Raw genomic sequence first — 4,077 nt, 5'->3', positions numbered from 1 at the left:
AGTAGTACAAGAGTTGATCTGCCACGAGATCAAAGAGGCCAAACCCTAAAAGCTAGCCTATGGTATGATTGTTGTTCGTCCTATGGACTAAACCCTCCGGTTTATATAGACACCGGAGGGGGCTAGGGTTACACAGAGTCGGTTACAAGGAAGGAGATCTACATATCCGTATTGCCAAGCTTGCCTTCCATGCCAAGGAGAGTCCCATCCAGACACGGGACGATGTCTTCAATCTTGTATCTTCATAGTCCAATAGTCCGGCCAAAGGATATAATCCGGCTGTCCGGATACCCCCTGATCTAGGACTCCCTCAATACACAAGAATACAAGAACAATCCATAGAAACAAGCACAAAGGTAAGGTTATTCTCACTCCTGAGGAGGTGAGGTCTTGATGATAGTCTTCTCTAAGAGGAGGTCTTGATATCCACTTGGGATCTTCTCCTAAGAGGTCTTGATCTCCAAGAGGAGTGGTAGAAGGAGCAAAGCTCTATCAATGTCTCACATATACTTTGCTAACCCTAAATAATGTCCTAGGCACGGGGTATATAGCTAGAGGGAGGTAGGGGATGACTTGGGAGGCAAGACAGGAAACCCTCGGCCGCAACGTGGGAGGGTCATGCGCATGGGGTAAGTGAGACCCGTGCGCATGGGGGTCCCGTGGGCATAGTACACTCCCGTGGGCATGGGGTCCGGAGGCCGTGCGCACGGGGATGCATGTCTTCACTTCCAGTAGCTTTCTGGGACGCCGATGGGCACGGGGTCGGGGGGAGGCCGTGCGCACGAGGTTGCCTGGGACTTGCTGTTTTCGACTTGATGAGCTTCTATTTCTTGCTTGTGGTCATGGGGTCCTTCTTCTTGGCCTCCGGATGCTCCCTAGCTGCCTTGCGGCCGTCGTCCTCATACCTAACTACACATAACACATTTTGGTGAGGTAGCATCCAAGTTCCGTTCGTTTCCATGTCAATCTCGAAGAGGAGTGAGTTCACCTCGGTTTCGATGGTGCGTGCACAAGCTCTTGTCATAGGTCCATGTGGTGCTTGATGTGTTGGTGTAGATTCCATGGTGATGATCGAAGGATGCTCCGTCTCAAAGTCTTTATATACATAAATGAGGGCGGAAATCTCACAGTAGCTAGCACTTAGGTATGCGTTCACTAATATGGTAGTGCTCCCAATGTGATTTTATCATGACCCAAAGAGCCCAGGCTAGTTGATAACTCAGATCATTTGCGGATCATCGATCGTATTGATCCATTACATAATTAAACTTTCTAAATAGAAAACTATTTAATCGAGTGAAGATTTGAAGTGACAAATGTGTAAATTAAACTACTAGAAAATAATTATTCTTCTGGTCTCTTTGGAAAATTTAATCCTTATGAGTTGTTCTATTGGAAGTTGATCCCTTTTTTGGATAAAGTTGGAGGTATCCTATGTTGTTAAAAAAGATAACTTGAAATGTTCTTTTGTGAGTGTGGCAAATATATGAAATAATTAATTCTCTGGGATTCTTTGGGGTTGGATTATCCTTGGTTATATTTTGTTTCCTAAAAGATAAATGGGGCCTACTCATTAATTATGGGGTCGAACATGATGAATAGTTCGTGGAGGTAGCTGCCTATTATTGTAATGTGGGGTTTGCTTGTTTTAGCCGGGAAGACTTTCACATCCTCAAAGATTGTGAGGATTTTTTTTAAATTCCTATGCTATGCTATGTATGTATGTACATATGCATGCATGCATGCATGCATGCATGCATGTATGTATGTATAATATGATTATCCACATTATTGTGCTAAGAGAGAGTCATATAAATGGGGCAAATATACTTGGACCAGTAAACATAAACATACTACCTATTGATGTATATGATTTCTTTATAGATTGGAGGGGTTTTATTTCCCCTTGTTAATATGATTTCTTTCCTTTAGTGCATGAAATCTGGAGTACAAAAGTATGTGCTCATGATCCTATTGATGTAATAAGCATCAAAATGAAAAGTTGAAAACATACTTTAAATCTTAGGTATCTAATCATTTTTAGTCTACAAAGAAAATTAAGAATGATTTTAGAGATGAACTTGCTGATAGAGAAGATCTTGAGAAATTAAGCCCTTTCCCTCCTGAATTATATGGTAGAAGAGCTCACATTATGATGGAGCTTAATAATATTCTAGTGATGAATATATCTATTGGTTGTAGTAATCCCATGAAAGGTGGTTGGAAAGATGATCAAAATACATGACACTTCCATAAAATTTCTATGGTAGAAAGATGAAATGTACAATTCATTCTTTAACTGGTGGGCATGTTTATATATAAGGCAGCACAAATTTACTAAACCATGCCAACCAATATTATAGAGAATTATTAAGGCCAACACCTTGTAACCTTTGGCATTTGGCCCCAGTTGTTGGAGTGCTAAGGAGAAAGCCTGTCAAGAAGAGAATACTAAGCCAATTAGACCTTTTAGCATGGAAGAAGTAAAAGATGTCCTATTCTCTATGGAGGCTAATAGAGCACCTTGTCCTGACAATATACCCATTGAGTTTTTCTAAAGTTGTTGGGATGCGGTGCAACATGATATGATGGCCCTTTTTCACTCTTCCCATGTTGGTACTCTAGATGTCCAAAGATTGAACTATGGAATCATAACCTTTTTGCCCGAGTTTTTCATACTAGTAAGATTCAAAAGTTTAGACCAATTTATCTTTGTAGATGTATTTACAAATGGATTGCAAGAATCCTAGATATTATGGAGGATGGCGTTGCTAAACGCTTAATTAGCAGACATTAAAATGCCATCTTCAGGAACAAGAATATCATGTATAATATTGTTACTCTGCATGTGATTTTGCATCATACTCATGGTAAGAAAAAATGGTATCGTTCTAAATTATACTCTATAAAGGCCTACCATGAGGTCAATTAGGCTTTTCTTTTGGAGTGCCAGAGGATTTATCCTATTTGGTGATATTAGGTCAAGAGTGTAGGACAGCAGCAAATTTTCCTTAAGTGGATGACCTAGGGTTTATCAATCCGTGGGAGGTGTAGGATGAAGATGGTTCTCTCTCATGCAACCCTAGAATGAAATACAAGAACTCTCTTGTGTCCCCAACACACCCAATACAATTTTCAGTTGTATAAGTGCACTAGTTCGGCGAAGAGATGATGATGATAGATGTGTAATATGGATGGTAGAACTAGTTTTTATAATCTGAACAATTAAAAACAACAAGGTAGCAAGTAGGAAAAAGTAAGCAAAACATTGTCTCAATGCCTAGAAATAATGCCTAGGGTTCATACTTTCGCTAGTGTAATCTCTCAACATCATTAACGTAATTGAATCACATGGTAATCCCTCAATGTGCCGCAAAGAATCACTTGAAAGTCTATATTCCTATAAGAAAAAGTAGGATGAAATCGCATAGGTAGTAACTACCTCAAAGTGTGTTTCCAATCAATCTTATGAACTACCCCCAAAGTGTGACGAATAGCTCTAGAGATCATACTAAGACAACACCATATGATACACATCAATCAACTCTTATGTCACCTAGATTACCCTGATGCCACGACGGAAATCCGTGAGTTAGACATGCATCAAGTGATCTCAAATCCAAAATATTCAATCCAACATAAAGAAACATCAAAGAGCAATACTCAATTCACCACAAAAAATAAGAGAGGGAGGTGAACATCATGTGATCCAATTATATTAATAAATCTCATGATACATCAAGATCGTGGAAAATCAAGAATACGAGAGAGAGAGAGAGAGGGATAGAGAGAGATCAAACACATAACTACTGGTACAAACCCTCAGCCTCGAGGATGAACTACTCACACATCGCCATGGAGGCAGCAAGGATAATGAAGATAGCATACATGATGGCTTCCCCCTCCGGCAGGATGCCTAAGAAGGCCTCCAGATGATATTGCTTCAGAACAAAGGCTTGTGGCGGTGGAGTAAAGATTCTAGGTTTCTTTCTAGGGGTTCCTCTATTTATATGATCTTTCATCGTTAGAATCACGCCAAACGTAGCCACGAGGGGGTCGCAAGCAGGGGGTGCACCC

Source organism: Triticum dicoccoides, chromosome 3A, assembly GCF_002162155.2.
Source record: "Triticum dicoccoides isolate Atlit2015 ecotype Zavitan chromosome 3A, WEW_v2.0, whole genome shotgun sequence".
NCBI classification, from domain to species: domain Eukaryota; kingdom Viridiplantae; phylum Streptophyta; class Magnoliopsida; order Poales; family Poaceae; genus Triticum; species Triticum dicoccoides.
This window is presented reverse-complemented; position numbering follows the sequence as displayed.